This window comes from Equus przewalskii, chromosome 15 (genome assembly GCF_037783145.1).
Source record: "Equus przewalskii isolate Varuska chromosome 15, EquPr2, whole genome shotgun sequence".
In the NCBI taxonomy this organism is placed as follows: domain Eukaryota; kingdom Metazoa; phylum Chordata; class Mammalia; order Perissodactyla; family Equidae; genus Equus; species Equus przewalskii.
This window is the reverse complement of record NC_091845.1, coordinates 80,655,463-80,675,236: the sequence shown is the minus strand read 5'-3', so window position 1 is coordinate 80,675,236 and position 19,774 is coordinate 80,655,463. Positions and strand designations below refer to the sequence as shown.

General features: G+C 35.8%; 1 long non-coding RNA gene across 1 annotated transcript in view; it reads right to left on the bottom strand.

Moving 5' to 3' along the window:
* The window catches only part of LOC139076227 (uncharacterized), a 92,213-nt gene extending 72,738 nt beyond the window's left edge, over window positions 1-19,475 (bottom strand). The window contains exons 1-3 of the long non-coding RNA XR_011527609.1: window positions 19,358-19,475; window positions 16,926-17,051; window positions 13,689-13,738 (exon numbers count right to left, since the gene is read on the bottom strand). This is a non-coding gene — a long non-coding RNA (uncharacterized lncRNA). The remainder of the gene's footprint in view (window positions 1-13,688; window positions 13,739-16,925; window positions 17,052-19,357) is intronic.
* Between the last annotated feature and the right edge of the window lie 299 nt (window positions 19,476-19,774).

Genomic DNA, 19,774 nt, shown 5'->3' with positions numbered 1-19,774 from the left:
TCTTTCTGGTAATCTTTATGCATTTTGTTATTTTCGGCCTATTTGAATCACTGTATTTGAAGTATGTCTCTTGTACACAGCATAGACTTAGATTTTGTTTTATGAGCCAATACTAAAATCTTTTCCTTTAAATAGGCAAGTTAAGCCCATTTCTATTTGTTGCTATGATTCTTATATTTTTTGGTTTCAATTCTGTCAGATTATTTTATGTTGTAACTACTGTTTGTATGATTTTGTGTTTACTGTGTTTCTTATCTATTTAGTTGTCTGGGGTTTTTTTCATTCCAATTTCTTTAGGTTTTTAGGAAGATTTGCCTTTCTATTTTAGTAGTTGCTTTTGTATTCATAGAATTTGTGGATGCTTAAACCACTTTTCTCTTAGTTAACCTTTTACTTTCTGAACACTTTAAATGATAGTCCTTGAATCCCATCCATTCTGCTGTACTGCAGTCAATTTACCTTATTTTACTGTCCCTTTTTTCCTCCTCTTATCTTATTTGTTGCATTATTTCCTCTTTGTCAAAATAAATAAAAGTGCTATTAATGTTGACAGGCTGTTTTGTAATCCATGAACCCTCCCTTGTTTTAATCTCAGCTTTGCAATAAAGGAAATCAAATGCTTATGCATCAGCCCTTCCACGTTCTTGACTCAGTCATCGTTTGGTTGGTTGAAGAGCATCCTCTAGTAGATTCCTTGGAAACATTTGTAAGGTATTCCCTGGTTTCTGGCACATTCAAGACTGTTTCCCTATGCCCTGAAAACTTGAAGGATAGCTTTGTTAGAACTTTCTTTAAGTTTCTTGGTTTTCACTTTATTTCCTTAAGTTTCTTGAAAATTCTGCTCCACGTTGCCTTTTATTGCATGTTTTTAGAAGAAGAATGAAAGAGGATTCAGATTCTTTTGTGTTTGCAATCAGTTTCATCTCTTTGCCTGAGGCCCTATGGATTTTTTCTTCACCTTTAAAGTCATAATTTCACTAGCACGTATCTTAGAGTTGTTTATTCCTGACCAATTTCCCCTGGTAACTGGTAGGCTCTTCCAAAGGGAGATTCACATTGTCTTTTATTTCTGGAATTTTTTCTTGAATTACTCTTTTAACTATTATTTCTATTGCATTATTTTGATGTTCTTCTTCAGAGTCACCATTTTGTGTGTGTTCAAACCTCATCTGCTCGTCTTCCTTCACAACCATTTTTTCCTGGGATCATTTTGTTTCTTTCTTTATCTCATTTTCATTTTCTTGGCTGATTTCCTATTCTTCCAAGTCATTTTTATTACGTTTTCATTTGAATCTGTTCTCCCTTGGGAACCTTGTAATATTGTCTCTGTTTCTCATATGATTTTGCCTTTTTCTTGTATTATTTTCATAGGTTCATTCAAGTCTTGTTTCAATTGCTCCTGGGTTTTTACCCATCTTTTCTTAATTTTCATATTTTTGATTAAAAGTTCTTTTTTTCATATTCTTTTTTGATTTTAAAGATTGTCATCTGAGCTAACATCTGTTACCAATCTTCCTTTTTTTTGCTTCTTCTTCTTCTCCCCAAAGCCCCCCCAGTACCTAGCTGTATGTGCCAGCTGTAGATCCTTCTGATTGTGCTATGTGGGATGCTGCCCCAGCATGGCTTGATGGATGGTTCCATGTCCAAGCCCAGGATCTGAACCGGCGAAACCCAGGGCTACCGTAGTGGGACACGAGAACTTAACCACTTGGCCTGGCCGGCCCCGTTTTTCATATTCCTAAATATTCTCCAGATCTTATTTGAGATAGTTATTTCATCTTGGAATGTTGTGTTATAGTTATCTTTAGCTCTATTGATGGCATTTTGCTAAGGTTTTTCATCAACAGAAAAGCTTTCATTCATATTTTTCAACTTTTTTGCCGTATTGTTGGTTAACGGACGTGGTCTGCTTTTTTCTACTCCTATTCATTTTAAGTTCAGGGTTTCCAGTTTGGGAGTGCTCATTTCTATCAGCTCAATGCTCTGCCGTGCAGGTTCTTTATGGAGAGTGTTGTTGCTAGTAGGAGGGGATGAGAAAGGGCTGGTGGATCTGATTTCTCTTTCATTTCTGCAAGATCTCTAATTTCCCCCTCTTTACCTTCATTGCCTCCTCTTTAAGAAGCACAGCTTTTTTTCCTACTCGCCTCTTTGCATCTCATCCTTTTCCAGAGGCAGCACTTCACGACTGCTGCTTCCAGTCTGGCACTTTCATGCGCCCTTTAGCCAGTTCTGTGAACCACAAGACTTAATCTGTGTTCACTCCTAGTTTTCCATTTCATGTTGTGGTGGTTTTGTCTGTCCTTCCTCTCTGCTCTATTTCACTGAGTTTTTTATGAGTTGAAATAAACCAATCTTGAAGTTTTTTCTGTGCAATTTTCCTGATTATATTAGCCCACAAAAGATTGAAGCATATTGTAACGAAGCCGGGTACCTGAGGGTTACTGTAGATATTAAACCAACGAACTATTTTCCTGTTTAACTTAAGGGGTGACTCAGGAATCTCAGGAGTCGTGAGTTTGTTTTCTAGAGGATTTGTGAGCTGTTTTGCAGAAGAACGAGAATGCCTTCAGGGAGGTTGTGATCATCGGATGGCCGGCCCTCTGCAAGATGAAAGCCCAGAAGCCAGATAGCCCAGGGGATTGTTGGGAGGGTGACCCCTGTGTTTCGCTCCTCCTGCCAAACCCCTTAGCTCCATAAATGCCCCCTGCTTTCTGTTCCTGGAGAGGCGGATTTGAGCAAAGCCAAGCTCCCACCTACTAATTTTGGCCAATTCGAATAAATCTTTTTCCATCTCCAAGCGCCCATGTCTCAGTGTTGGGCTTACTGTGCATCAGGCTCACAATCTTGAGATGGAGGTTGGGTATCAGTAACATTTAGTTATTAGCAGATCAAGATTTCCTTAAGAATGCAGATCTCTCTGCTAAAAAAATGGTTGATTTTACATGTGATTTAATATGCAAACTCTTTATTTTGATAACTTTCCCTAAAACTGCAAAGGATAAAAATGAATATTAATTTTAAAAGCCCCATTTAAAAAATTGCCTTAACACTTTTTATATCATTATTATGGAACACTGTGAAAATTTTTCTACATTTTAGTTAGTAGAAAAAAAGTTGAGATTTAATGAGTAGATTGATTGATTCAGTAAAGATGGGTTTCATTGGCAGTTCTGTTGATATTTATGGATGCCAGCATTGGCCCATCCCTTGACATCTTCAAATCTCAGTTTTCTACTTACAAAATTGTCATTACACCTGACAAATAGAAATGGCAAGCAATAGTATATATTGGAGTATATGAGAAAGCCATTTTGTGTAAACCTAATTCGGCCTGACCTTGTTTTTCCAAAAGGGCCTGACCATGGCCATTGAGCATGCATTGTATATCTGTTTTAGATAGTCCCTATGGCAAGAACAAAGGCCCTTGAGATAAAGGTACAACTTCCCTCCCCCTCCCAACGTTGGCATTTCCTTAAAGATTAAGCATCTTTCCTTAGGCTAGGAACTGATTGCTGCGCTCACCTGTGACCACTCAGCTCCAGACAACAGACTTACTTCCGGCTGCGCCTGCCGAGATAAGAGACCCACTACCTGCTGTGTCCATCAAATGCTGTGCTGACAGGACAATCTTGTGTCTATTGTAAGAGGGACATTGCAATCATATGTGAAACATCCTCTTTGAGGGTATATAACCACCCTGTATACCCCCGCTTCTTTGGAGTGCTCCGTTCCTTTGTGGAAGGACTCTCCCGGGCCATGGTCCTCACATTCTAGCTCAGAATAAATCTCCCAAATTTTCATTTATAGATTGGTTATGGATTATTTTCATCGACACACCAAATAACCTCCCAATATTCTTTGCAGTTTTATCATTCAGTTTTCTTTAGGAAAAAAAGTATCTTTTTATCATATTCCTGTGGGAGAATAAGACTAATACTAATGTGACTATGCTAATATTGTCTTGAGTGAGTAGCAGAGGTTATTCTCAGAAAATCCTGCACAGTGTGCAAAAAAATAAAACTACTGTTATTTAGTGCTTAACTATTTCTGGGAAGAGGAGTGAAGGATGGAACTTATGAGGGCCAGGAAACTTGTGGAGAGATAACTAAAGAGTTCAACCATATTCTTTATTATATTTTAAATTACATAATCCTATTGCTTTAGCTGGATAGGCCATCTGAGTGGCAAGAGGGGGCAGGAAAGAGCAAGTAAAACCCTGTATAAAATTTCCATGGATGGAGGGGACAAAGGCTGGCCTGAATACCTAGTTCAGAGTAGGAATGCTTCCATGAAGTGTCAGGCTTCCTCCTTGAAGAAGTAACTGCAAATTAATTTCTTAACCGAAATAATATTTGGGCAATGCAGTCACATATGGTTTTAAAGTTGTGCATTGTCTAATGGTGCTATGCGAGGGCACCTAAGATATAAATGATAGTCAGCTTTATTGTTTTAAGTATTTACATGCATAGGTGTATATATGTGTACATACATATTTAAATGTGTTGATTCCAAAGATAAGCAATTTTATAATTTTCTGATAGATAGTAATAACATGTCTAGTTTTTAAAAAGTCAATTTACTATGACAATTTTCCAACAGATTAAAGTACATGTAATCTGTTTTGACATAATGAGGAACAACGTTGGTAATCCAAATTTCCTGTTGATTTAATATCTAAAATAATCTGTATTTGAGGTACATATACAAAATCCTAATGTGCTTAGGACTACCCAGCACAAATAAATACTATGAATCTTCCTACATATTACTCCAAGGAGGTGCATTTTTGGATAGATGTACTGACTGATGAATATCTTTAAATTAGGGGGAAAAATCTGCTGGTTAAATTTGATATTCATATTGTAGTCCACATTGTCTGCCATTTGTTAAAAATAATGGCACAACTATTTTCAGTTGACAACTGTAAGTTCTTTATGACACAATTCACTGTGAATGACTGATATTCATTTGCCAGCAATAATTCACACAGCAAACATTACGTGCATGCATAATGAACTGCTAATTATAATGAAAGTTTTCATTACTGTTTTTTCCCTGAAATTTTATCAGTTCAAAATTACTAACTACTATTAATATGTAGCGGTCCTTAAAATACATTGTATTGAAAGTGTAACATAATCTAATATAAAATAATAAGTTATTATCTTCCTATTCTCTGGATACTATACTAATCCTAATTTTCTTCACAGTGATGTGGGTGCATCCCTCTGATTAAAGGTGGAGTACAAGAATATGTAGAAAAGAAAGAAAATTTGAAGACGAAGAGTAAAGACACTCTCAGAACACATTTTACAGCCAGGCAGCATAAGCAAGAGGTGGGTAAAGGATGATGGAAGACTCCCAGTATTTGGGACTCTATTATTGACTTTTCTTCTTGCTTCCTTTGCAACACTCTCTCTGTTTCGTTGACTGATTTGGCTACTTCCTCTCATCTCTTGCATGTAAGAATTTCCAAAATGCATCTCTCTATGCTTGTCTTTTCTCTATCTGAATTCTCTTCTCTACATTGAGATAGCTTGCATCATGCTAAATTCTCAGATATCATGCCCAAGGCTACAATTTTAATCCCGGCCTCACCCTGAAGATCCAGACTCTCATGTCCATCTTCCTGCTGGACTTAACTACCTAGATATTTCCTGGTATATCAAGCTAAACCTTTTAATAATTTACCATCTCCCCGCCAAGTCCTATAATTTTATTCTGTTGAGTGTCACTTATGTTAAATGCTTTGGATTTTTATTTGTTTCTCCTTGTTCTGCTTTCTCATATGTCACTGGTACCAAATCTTCTGAAATTTATTCTATGAAAGAAAATAATTTTCAAGGTAAAATATGTCCAAGCTACAAAGTTTTGAAAAATAACAGAAAATTCTTACAATTATTGTCTTGATTTTATGGTTATGATTTCATTGCCTCACTTGCCTTCTACTTTCCTACTTTGTTCTTAAACACATTATTCACCAAATAGCTTTCTCATATTCCAAACTACTGTGCATTTCCGGCTTTAAAAGACTCATTCTTTTTTTTGTTTTTTTAAGGAAGATTAGCCCTGAGCTAACATCCATGCCATCTTCCTCTACCTTATATGTGGGATGCCTGCCACAGCATGGCTTGATAAGCAGTGCGTAGGTCAGCACCCAGGATCTGAACCAGCAAACTCCAGGTCGCCAAAGCGGAACTTGTGAACTTAACTGCTGTGCCACTGGGCCAGCCCTAAAAGATTCATTCTTTTGAAGTCTTATATTTTGAGGCTTGAAACTTAAGACCTCATTTTTCTCAGTGAGAAATCATAAACTCCAGGAAACCCTCAGATCTGCATAAGCAATTTCAATGGACTTCCTGCCAATTTCTTTTAGAAAATTGTTTCATTTAGCCTCATTTGAAAATGCAGTGTCAGTGGAATTTAAAAATTCTGGCTTTTGGGGTAAAATTTGCTTACAAAAAAAATTCATCCATTTGAAGAGTACATTTTGATGAATTTTGAGAAGCACATCTAGTTTTGTGACTAACAGTCTAATCAAGATACAGAATATTAGCATCACTCCAAAATTCTCCATGGCAATTTGTAATCAGTCCTTTCTTTTCTGCCAGCTTTCCCATCCCTGCAAACACAGGTCTGCTTTGCCTTGTTTGGGATTGCACAAAACATAACCAGGCTGTGCATAGTCTTTTGTGTCTCACTTCGTTCACTCTGAATAATACACTTAAAGTTCACCTATGTGGCTGCATGACTCAATCATTTGTTCCTTTTTATTGCTAAATAGTATTCGATTTTGTGAAAATACTATAATTTGTATATCCATTTACATTGCTGGCCATTCGGATTTTTCATGTGTTTGGCTGTTAAGAACAAAGTTGTTATACACGTTCTTGTGCTGGTGTTTCACTCGGTCAAGATGGTGTCTGCTGAGTTTCTTCACTGCGGTTTGACTATGCTTCTATTGTAATTGAAAAATATCTTATTGAGGCTACTTTATTACTATGTTCATTTCTATTTCTCCCCAAACTTTTACCTACTGATTCTAGCAAATCGCAAAATTGCTACTGTTTGCCTTATGGCACATTTGCATTACTTTCATTTCTCCTGAATTTATTAGTGGGAATTCTTCTATGAGCAAATCCATCGTTTGTCCAGTTACTTATTTATGCAACGATCTATTCACATCAGCGTGGGGTTCATGACACTAATTTTATTCTTTGTGTCATAATCCAACATTACAACTATTTATTATTTTGCTCAAATTGTTTCAGTTTGGCTCTTGTGTCCTTTTGCCATGTCCCCCATCATTTTTTCAAGAACTTTGCTATTTTCTGGCACCACAATATATTCCAGGCTTATCTTGTATTTTCTCTGCTCAAATGCAGGAAACCAGCTATTTTTCCATGGAAACTTAAGTCTTTATTGGAGAATGGAATTTAGAAAGCAAGATGTGGGATTGAGTGTGCTCCTTTCTACCGAGGTGGCGCTGCTTCTCAGCCCTCTCAGCAGACAGAGCATGATACAGACGTATGTGTTCTACCTACCAATGCTCACACAGTTAGGTTTCTCTTTGTGTCTATCTTTGTCTGTCTGTCTATCTATCTATCTATTTAACTATCTACCTGTCTTTCTATCTATCTAAAAAACCACAAGTTCACACTGTTTTGTCCAATTCTAATAATACTACAGCTTCATTCTAGTCTTCCCTCTGTTCTTATGTATAAAACTTTCTTTGGCGGCAAGAAACCTCACTTATTATCTACAATACGTTTACTTATTTAAATAATCTTAACAAATGTAGCCATGGAATTTCTCACTCATGGCCCTGTGGGAAACAGATTTTTTTTAAAGATTGGCACGAGAGCTAACATCTGTTGCCAATCTTCTAGTCTTTTATCTTCTTTCTCCCCAAAGCCCCTCAGTACACAGTTGTGTATTCTAGTTGTAGGTCCTGCTGGTTGTGCTATGTGGGACGCCGCCTCTGCATGGCTTGATGAGCGGTGCTGGGTCCCTGTCCAGGATCCGAACCAGTGAAACCCTGGGCCTCCGAAGCTGAGTGCACGAACTTAACCACTCAGCCACGGGGCCAGCCTCTGTGGGAAACAGATTTACTAACTAGTGTACGTGTCCTATCTTTAGTCTTATTACGTCTAAATAAAATGTAGTTTTCCAATGTTACATAGGTTAGTTCTGCTGTTCTCTATCTCTGGAGAACCCTGAGTAATACACTGTGTGTGTTCCATTTTGGTTTCCTTCATATTCTGGTGATTTTAATTATTAATTTGTAATTTCGGGTATCTGAAATTATACTAGGGTTCCTGGGATCAAAGCAATACAAAAGGTACACTTAGAGAAACATTGCGTTCTTTTTTTCCTTACCACTATATTGCCCCATTCCACCCTTTCACACCCACTTCCTTGTAGGTAAACAATCTCTTTAGCTTGTGGATTACCCTTTCTGTAATGCTTTTGCACCAATGTGCAGATACCTCTCAATTTTCCTCTTCTCTTGCATTTTTCCATGAAGAATAGCGTACTATAGATTTCATTTTTGCACTTTTGTTTTTTTATATAACAGCATATGCTGGAGATCATTCCAAATCAATTCATAAAGATCTTTCTCATTCTTTTTATGGCTACATAGTATTTCTTTATGTGAATGTAGCATATTTTCTTCAGTATTCTTCTACTTAAGGGCATTTAGGCTATATCCAATATTTTGCAATTGTAAACAATGCTAAAATAAATAACCTGGTTCACAGGTATTTCTGTATTCTTGGAGGTGCATCTTTGGGGTAGAGTTTGAGAAGTGGGATTGCTGGGTCAAAAGATAAGCACGTATAGTTTTGTTAGTTATTGACAAATCCCCCTCTAGAACAGCTGTATTAATTTCTATTAATCCCACTTGTGTTGTATGAGAGGGGTTGCTTCCCCATAGCCTTGCCAACAGAATTTGTTGTCGTGCTTTTCCATTTTCTCCGTCTGATAGATGAGAAAAGGTATTTCAATATTATTTCAGTTTGTATCTCTTTAATTATAAATGAGATTGAGTCTTTTTGCAAATGGTTTATATGTGTTTGTGTGTGCACAAATACATACCTACACATACATGACTATTCACATCTTTTTCCCATTGTTCTACTGGGAAATGGTAACAATTTGGGGAAAAAAAGATAAAATTAGATCTATGCATCACACCTTACATACTAATAATTTCCCAATTGATTGGAGACCTAAATGTAAAAAGAATGAAACTATACAAGTGCTAGAAGAAAACAGGGCGAATTCTTCTTTAATCTTGGTTTAGGAGAAAGCTTTCTAACTAAGATTCAAAATTCAGAGGAAATAAATATAAGAAAATAATTCATAAATTTTACCACATGAAAATAAAAACTTTTTTGCATAGCAAATAGCAGCATAAAAAAGTCAAAGGACAACTGATAAAGTAGGAGAAAGTATTGGCAAAATATACCACATCACTGAGTGGGTGTGTTAGCTTGTCTGTGTTCTGATGGTGAGGAAGAGTTGTGAATTCTCCTATTTTATGGTTCTCTTTGGCCTTGTGGGAACTTAAGTTTTTCCACTCCTTTTTACATTCACTACCCAACTGTCAAACATTTTTTTCCCTCTTCATGTCCATTTTTCTCCACCAGAAGCTATGCATTTCAAAAAGTACTCCTTTATAGATGCCTGTCCCTTTAAATCATGCCTGTCTTTGCCTAGTATCTGCTTTGTTAAATGGCATGCTCCTTTAAACCACGCACACTTTGAAATCTCTTCCCTGTAGTCCACGCTCTGATCTGTCTGAGAATTTTTCCGGCAGTTCTGGGGATGGGATGGATTTAGTATTTCTGGTGATCATCCCAAATCACCCTTAGGCCCCATTGCTAGCCTCTGTCTTCTGTCTTCCCCAGGGTTTTGCCCATTCTGACTTTGTTCTCCACAAGGCCTGGTGGCTGGCGAAGGCTAATGCAGAGACAGGAGAGAGTTCCTGCTGGGATTGGTGATTTTTCCCTTTTCACTCGCAGTTAGTTTGTACTTTCCTTTCCCCTTTCTTTCAGTCGTGCTGAGGGCATGATTTTGTGCAGGATTTAGTTATCCCTTCTTATTTTCTTATTTTTTGGGAGAGGAAATAAATTTAGGCATGTGGCTAGCTATGCTGCTGCCGCCTTTTCCTTAGCTGCACCTATGCCTGATAATTTTTTATTGGTTTTTAATCAAAGAAAACCAGAGCAGACAGAAGTTAAAGTGGTGAAGATATATTTTATTCAAAAACTATTGTAATAGGGAGAAAGAGACCTCAGTATAGAACGGGGCTCAATTCCAACTACAACAAGGAAAGGTGGGAATTCATAGCCAAGGAACAGAAAGGGGGTCAGTGGATGAAAAATTACTAAAGGGAAAGTCAGGCCTGTGGAGGGGATCCTGGCTAAACTGACTTTACATGTTGCTTGCTGAAGGCAGGTCAGGGCTCAGGGCAATCAGATAGCAAGACTGCGGGATGAGGAATTTGATCAGATATAGATGGAGTGTGGGAATTCTTGCGACTGACTTAGCCAGATTCTTGCTAGAACTGGACTATACAAGGAAGGACACAGAAGCCCAGGAATTGATGTCTAGTCAAAAGGAGAGCTCAGATGAGCCTCACCAAAGTTTGGTCAAGAAAAGAATCTTGTCAGTTTCCAAATAGTATTAATTTTACGTTAATAAGTGTGGGATTTTGTTGTATTCTTTTAAATAATGTGGAACTTTGTTCTTTCACATAGGTAAGTTATTTGAGATCAGTCTGGTCCTTTAAAAGCTTGCTTGGTTAGAGTGAGTGTAGAGCACTCTTCAGTTTGTGGTTAATTTGTCACCGCTGATGAGATGAGACCCTCTGAGGTCTCTCTCTGATGATGTGTATAACTAGGCCTCATCGCTCTGTCAACTCCGATCTCTATCTCCTTCACTGCTAGACTGGGTTTCTATTACCTCTCCTGAACTACAACTTGGAATTTGCCTCCAGGAAGGAAAATGGGGTCGTCATAGCGACCACCTGGTTTGTTTCCTTCTTTCAGGGGTCAGCATTATTGTCCCATATCTGGGAACAGTTGTTTCATATTTTTTGTTTGGTTGTTTAGTTTTTTTAGTGAGAGGGCCATTCCTGTAACAGTTAATCCTTTAATAACAGATATGGGCATCTTGATTCTTACCATAATGTTTATTTCAATAATACTCATTGTTCGAAGTTTATGACAAGGAACATGATTAAGGAAAATATAAAAGAACTTCATATATCTTAAATCTATAACTTTCTTTTGTATTCTTTTCAAGTAGGGCAGCTGTAAGGCCTGGGCCTTGCTGGCTCAGCAGAAACTCCCAGGTCCATTGCAACCATGTGTCCTTCTGGCTCCCTTCTGGACAGGCGGCCCAGCTACCAGGATTTCTAACGATCTGAGCCTGGCCAGCCCGGAGCCTCCCTTATCCCGCAAGAAGAACATTGTGTGTTACAGGGACGCAGAGCCCCTCCAAGTGAGCTACTCTTCCTAGGAACGCTGGTCGTACCAAGGACAGCCCTTTGGCAAGCATGCAGCCTTTGTTCCTCTGCCTGCTTAAGCAAGCTTCTCTCAAGGGGCGGTTGCAGGTGCACACTGCCGTCCAGCCAGCCGCCACTGGACACTCTCCTGTAAGTAGGACCCAATAAACCTATATGTCTCGTTCGTGGTCTCTGGGTGCTTTCTTCGGTTTCTTGGCAAGATACCCCGCTGCCCTAGCCCAGCTAGGCTTCCAGCCTAACAACACCTGCTTCATAACAGCTATCCCCAAATTCTTCAAGATAATCCCTGTGTCATATAAGAAAATGGCCTAATTTTTCTTGTATATTATGAGGAAAAAGAAACAATTTATTTTCCTTTGCCTTAATTTGAAAGCAGAAGACTATACTTTCAAAAAACATTGATTAGATGTTGATAAAAAATTTTACTTTCCAAATGCTAACCATTTAAAAGGATCCAAGAAAAACTGAAGCAACTTTACTTTTGTCAATAATTAAATTAATAATTACCCTCTAGAAAATGTGGGTTTTAGAATATACAGGGTATATATAATATAAATATAGAATATAAAACATGTAGACTTTACAATGTACAAATTGAAACATACCTCATTTCTTCCCCAAAAAACAGATCATAACTTTTAAGTAATGACATGCATTTGAAATATGTTAACTGAATCTTCTAGTACGGTAATATATGTGAAGTAACATCACCACGAAGAGATATGATGCTTCTAGTCGAACAGATGGCATTAGTATGCATCTTTAAAAGCATTTGAGGTATAAAGTATAGCAACATTTTGTCAAAAGGATTTAGTGAGCCTCAAAAATGTCGATTTGTAGAAAGATTCTACAGATTTCCGAGTTCTCTTGTTAATTACTATAGTTGGAAATTTTACAAAAAACAGCTTAATATTATTTATTTTGATGACTTAATTATCCTCTCCTTTCATTAACTTAAAAACAAGAAAGTGAAAATAGAACTGACAAAACGACCCTGAAAGTGCTTAGTCTGTATATGAAAATTTGACTTCTATGTGATTCTGGGTCTAAATTACTGCTAGATTTCCTTCCAAATGGCAGTTATATCTATTTCCAAAGTAGCTATTAGAAATATTTTTGTAATTTAAGTGACTAATCTGAGAGAAATATATTTGACCTGCTAGTATTTCTCATTGCCCAGCTGTGATCTACCTGTTAGTATAACAAGACAACTGTCTTTAATATACTCTGTCATTCCTATGTCTTTGGCTTGTCACACAAACACTTCCAAATAGGCATAATTCTATCATACTAGGAATTTACCCTCTGCTATCTTCCTCAACTTCTACATGCACAACAACATATTTATTAACCACTAGGTGCACCAATTATCTTGCCATGACCTCAAAATATTATGCAATTTTATTTATTTAGGCTTTGAGCCTTTGGACTAGTTTTTTGTTAAACTTGTAATGTATTTCATCTTACTGTCCTCTTTTCTCAAAATAGAAAAATCTTTTTATTAATAAAAAATATTTATATCGAGTTTTTATAAAATCTGGGAGCAATGATAAATGATTTATTTACAACTGTGACACAAGTGATATATTAGCTTCCATATTATACCAATAAAAGCGTAGGCTTCTGGTCGCACACTTTCTTATAATCCAAAAGCCCACCTAGGTATTTTTTCACTCTTTCTCCCCGGTAGAATTTCAAAGGAATGTTTATTGTGATTGATATCAGAAAGATATCTGGAAAATATCCAAGTATTGGTGCACTAAATAATACACTTCTGAATATTTCAGGGGTAAAGATAAATCAGCAAATGGAAATTGTAAAGTTTTTTGAACAGAATACAAATAAAAATACAATATAGCAAAACGTGGAGAATGTGCCAGCACATAGATTATAGAACTATCAGCACTATTGGAAGAGAAAAAAGATATCAAATCAGTGACATCAGTGTCCGTATTTAATAGTAGAAAAAAGAAAATAAATGTAAGCAGGCAAAAGGAAATAATACATAGCAGAGCAGAAAGCAATGAAACAGAAAACAGAAAAACACAATAGAGAAAATCCATGAATTTCAAAGCTGTTTCCTCAACACAGTAGATGAAATCAATAAAATTCTAACAAGACTGATCAGAAAAAAAAAGATGGCACAGCTTACCAGTGTCGGGAGTGAAAGAGGAGACATCACTGCTGATTTTACAGCGATTGCTACAATAACAAGTATATGTTATTAACAACTTTATGACGGTAAATGTGGCAACTTATTTAAATGGACAAGTTATTATTATCATTACTTTAAAGAAAGCCAGACACTAGTTAAAGTGGTGAGGACAGATTTTATTTATTTATTTATTTTCATTTATTTATTTTTTGGGGAGGAAGATTGGCCCTGAGCTAACATCTGTTGCCAATCCTCCTCTTTTTGCTTGAGAAAGATTGTGGCTGAGCTAACATCTGTGCCAATCTTCCTCTATTTTGTATGTGGGATGCCACCACAGCATGGCTTGATGAGCAGTGTGTAGGTCCATGCCAGGGATCTGAACCTGTGAACCACGGGCTACAAACACTAAGTGTGTGAACTTAACCACTACACCACCAGGCCAGCCCCTGGACAAATTATTTAAATGCCACAAACTCCTAAATGTAATTGAAGAAGGAAAAGATCATCAGAATAGTCCTATATTTATTAAGCAATTTAAATTTGTAGTTTAAAACTTCTCACAAGGAAAACTCCCAATTGCTTCATAAGGGAATTCTAAGAAATATATATGAAAGAAATATAGTCAATTCTTATGTTTCATTTCTTTATCTCTTTCTTTATTCATAACTCCCTCTCATGCTTTCTTTATATTTTTTGGTGATATTTTCTCCAGTATTTCTGAATTTGAAACAAAAGAGATAATTTTGTGTATGAGGCTTTAAAGATTCATAGTATTCTTGTATCAAGCTGAGATCACAAGGTAAATAACCAGTTAATATAAACAACATAAGTATAATTATGCATAGCTCTAAATATCAGTTCACAGAAAAATGATCTAATATTTATCTTCTCTTTTATAATTTCTCACAAATATAGTTTGCCCCCATGAGCACTAAGAAAGCAATTCCTAAGGAAATATTGCTCTATCATACTGATTCCAGTAGCATTTAAAATGATTCTTTTCATTCTTTCTTGTCTTTGTAATTTTGCAAAGATGTATAAATTCAAATCATTGAAAATATGCATGATTTATACCCAGTACATTCTTAATTTTCCAGCTCATTAACAATTTTTTTTTTCAAGACCATTTGAAACGGTACTTTTTTTGCTGGCCAATGAATTATCCTTAGATGTTCACAATTGCACACACACACATGCAATCTTTTGTTCCATATTGAAACGTTTTTGAAAGAAACACTTTATTCTTAAAGCTCTACTGAAACGAAATATCCCTAGACTCTGCTATGACATTTGTCTACTTAGTGTTTGTTATTCTGTTGTTGTTGGGGGTGTTTCTTCACGTTGTATAATTAAAAGCATACATTTGAGGATATATGACCCAGGCAGATTATATACGTACAATTACATTAGGAACCATTAGTGCTCTGAAAGTTTGAAGTTACTTTTGCTTGTAAATATTCTATATCTCTTTAGTTTATGTTTAAATAATGGAATTACAGCAAAATTGTACTCTTATTGAGAAATACATGAAGCGATATTATAAGCATGGTAAACTGCCATAAACCTGAGATAAATGTTCTTAAATCTGTTGCTTGGGCACAGAGCAAACTGATTATTGATACAAATCTGGAGAATTAACTTTTCACTTAGCCACTAGTCTTAAAATAGAGTTTATATTCTCTGGGAAAAAAACAAAACAAACCAAAATCAGTGTTGCTCAGTCAACCCTTATACACAATATCCAATATCCAATTAAAAATTACAAGAAATTTGAAGGAGCAAGAAAGAGAATGCACAATATGTGGGATAAATTTAACAGGAACAAATTCCTCAAATAACTCAGATATTGCAACTAGCATAAAAAGACTTTAAAATAATTATAATATGTATATGATCAAGATTCACAGGAAAAAACGGAAGGAATGAGAGAAAAGGCAGGAAATCCCAGCAATAAAATTAGAACCATAAAAAAGAAATATATTCTAGAATAGAGAAACACAATTTCTGAAATCAAAAATACATACAAAAGTACAAAATGAACAGTATAAAAGAAAGAATCATTGAACTAGAAAAAGGTAAATTTTAATTATCCAAAATAAAGCCCCCCAAAATTTTAAAAAGACAATGACATGGGATCATATCAAATAAACTAAGGAAGATGTTATTGGAGTCTCAGAAGGAAAAGAGAGAGGACTGGGCAGGAAAATTATCTAAAGAAATAGTGGATGGAATTTTTCCAAAATTAATTAAAATGATCTATCTATAAATACAAATAGCTCAGAAAATCAAACTTAGTCACAGGTTAGTCCCATTACTAAGTTAAAGATAAGGAGAAAATCTAAAATCAGTCATTAAAGAAAATATACACATAGAGGGGATTGACTATAATATTGACAGTGTTGAATTCACATCAACAATAAATGCAAAACACAATGGAACTGCATTTTTAAAGTACACACAAACGTACATGCAAAAATGGAACTGTATTTGTGAAGTACACATAGAAAAGATTCTATATCCAGTTAAAATAATCTAAATTATATTTTCTGATACAGTAAAACTGAGAAAATTTGTTGCCAGCAGTCTAATGCTGCAAGAAATGCCAAATGAAATTCCTCAGCACTACACCAGTTCAACGTTTCAATTTACAGAAAGGATTGAAGTGGTAAATAAGTGGTAAAAAAAGTAAAATTAAATACAAAGATTGCAATGTGCTCCTCAGCAAAAAGTAAAAGAGAAATAAAAGTGAGAAAGAGAGAGAGAGAGAAGAAATACGGTTGAATATATGTAATATTTTATCATTCCCAGAGAAGGCAGGAAAGCAGAATTAAAAGAACAAGAAACAGAGGAAATACTTATAAAAATAGCAGATGATAGTTTTAAACACAACTATATGAATAATTACATTAAATATAAATGGATTTAAACACTACAATTAAAAGGCAAATATTTTCACAAATAATAAAAAAAGCAAGCTGTAACTATATGGTATTTATAAGAGATTAACTTTATATATACGCACAAATACTAAGTATTAGAAAGCTGGAGTGACGACGTTAATATCATACAAAGCTGACATAAATCAAGGAGCACTATCAGAGATAAAGAGGGACATCTCATAATGGTAGAAGGATCAATTCACCAAAGACAGAAAAATTTTAATAGTAGAACTTCAAAGCACATGAATCAAAAAACGATCAAAATAAAAGGAGAAATATACAAATCTGTACTCACAATTGAAGGTTTTAACATCCTCTCAGTACTCGGTAAAACAACTAGACTTAGCAGATATTTAAAAATTACTCCATCCAACAACTGCAGAAAACACATTCTTTTTGAGTGTATATGATGCACAATAGGCTGGAAAAGAAAAATTTCTCAATAAACTTCAGAGGTTAAAGTTATACAGAATATGTTTCTGACTACAACAGAGTTAAATTAATGATCCACAGCAAACAGTAATCTACATAACCTCACATAGTTGAAAATTAAGTAAAGACATTTTAAAACTTTTTAGTCAAAGAAGAAATAACTGAAAACAAAAGATATTTCAAAACAAACATTAATGAGAACACAATATCAAAATTAGAAAAGTTTAAACTCAATGATCTAAGCTTCCATCTCAAGAAGACAGAAAAAATAAGAGCAAAGTAAACCCAAATAAGTAGGAGAAAAGACATAATAAAGATTAGAAATCACTGAAATAGAAAACAGAGAAACAAGAGAGAAAATCAACAAAGCAGAAAAGTGGTTCTTTGAAAAGATTAGCATAGTTCATACACTCTTAACAAGCCTGTTGGAGAAAAATAGTCAATCAGTATTCACTAATGTCAGGAATGAAAGCAAATAGTACAATGATCTTATAGATATTAAAAGGATAAAAATATTATGAACAATTTTATGCCAATAACTTTGACAGCATAGATGAAATGGTTAAATTTCTTAAAAAATGCAATTTGCTGAAACTAACTCAAGAAGAAAGACAGGCTAAATAGCCCCATATCTGTTAGAGACATGAACTCCAAAGGGAAATCTTTCCACAAAGAAAATTTTTTGGCTTAGACGGCTTCACTGGTGAATTCTATCAACTGTTTAAGAAAGATGCACAGTCTTAAACAAACAAACAATAAAAACGAACAAACAAAATCTCTTCCAGAAAATAGAGCAAAAAATCTTTCCAACTATTTTGGTGAGGCCAGGATAACTCTGACCCCAAACTTGGCAAGAATGTTACAAAAAAGATTACAAACACATTTATTTTATCAGCACAAAACAAAGTTTTATAAAATCAAATTCAGCAAGAGAACATTCAGAGTTAGATTCATTTATTTATGAAAAATTTTCCAAAAATGTGCCACAAAAATACTTGCACAAGCGTGTTGTAGTACTTTATTCATAGTGGCAAAATCTTGCAAACAACCCAAATTTCCATCAACAGGGAAGGGATAAAGGATTTGCAGCAATAAAAAGGACCAAGATGCTGATGTACAGAAGGATGAGCCTCCATAACAGTATGTTCATCAAAAGAATGAAGACAAAAGAATGCAAACTGCATGATTTCATTTATTTGAAGTTCAAAGATAGGAAAAAGCATGTTTTGATGATAGAAATTAGAATAGCGTTTTCTTGGGAGAGTGGAGAATGGCTGGAAAGACACACAAGGGCATTTTGGTGAGAGCGATGTTCTCTATCTGCTGGAGAGTGTTGGTTACACAAGTGTACACATGTTAATATTCCTTGTGTTAAATCTTACGATCTGTATATTTTACCATGTGCAATTATATCTTATGGAAAACGGTTCCTGCTTTAGATGTAATGTATATGTGAAAAACCATAGCATGGACATTTTTTTTATCGTATTTGCCTTGTGGAATTTCTCTGAAGTCATTGACAGTAACAGTTAATAAAGGGCTAAATGATAACAGCAGACACATAAGTGCTGACTTATGAGACACAATTGAACAACAAGAGTTGGTAAACAAAAGGCCAACTATCCTTTCTTCTTGGTTCATGATAATGCCAGATCAACAACCTCGGGCTAATTTAACTTTGCCAATCTATACCCAAGAATATCTTTAGATTCTGACATATTTTAGATTGATGGATGGCTAAGTTCATCATTTGATTTCCAGTTGGGCAGTTAATGATATTAACTTCAAATGAGTACATTTATAATTATTGGAACTGAAATTTTATCCCTGATTTGCAAAGAGATAATACATATTTTTCTCTGTATAATTTGAAATTTAAATATGTAGCTCAAGATTAGAACAGCTCACTTTGCTCTCATATTCATCTCCCCACAAAAAAGTAAATTACTTTGTAGTCTATAACTGGTCTGATTTTATTCTGATGACAGAAGGAACAAAGCAAAACAAATTTAACATTGGGAAATCAATGTGGCTCTACTGTTTAAAGCAAAGGGCATCGTGGGTATATTATTTTGAGAATTTAAAATTCACATTATAATCACAGTTGCTTCTCTGCCTTTCTCTTTTCTTCCAAGCAGGTGCACCATTACCTTCTTCCTTCCATGCTGGTATCTGGATAGAGAGAGAAGCTTCTACCATCATCACCACCTTTATCCCCAACACACACATACACACAAATCAACACACTGGTTTATAAGCAAAAACTGATACCGAGCCTGAAGTGAGTTTGTTCACCTGTTGTGTAGCAAGCCAATCTCTGACAGCGGGTGTGGTGGAAGAAAGCAGGAATTTTATTTTTGCACAGCGCTGAGCAAGGAGAGAGGGCAGCTAACGCTCAAATCCCAAACTCCCCGAAAAGCTAAAAGGAAGGGTTTTTATTTGGGGTTTTAGGTAGGGGAGGGGGAGCATATGGCCTTGCTGGTCGGAGCTTTCCCACCAGCCTGTCTTCGGCCTTGAGACTACTTGCAGAGAGGAGGAAGCCTGTGACCTTGCTGGTCAGCAGCTTTCCCACCAGTCTGTATCTCTTTGTGGGGAGGAGATAGTACAGGTGCTTGTCCTTGATGGTGTCTGTCTCCATGCAGGATAGTGTATTCTATCCTCCAGAGAGTAAGCAGTGAATGAGTGCTTTGGTTTTAACCCCATATATGCTGG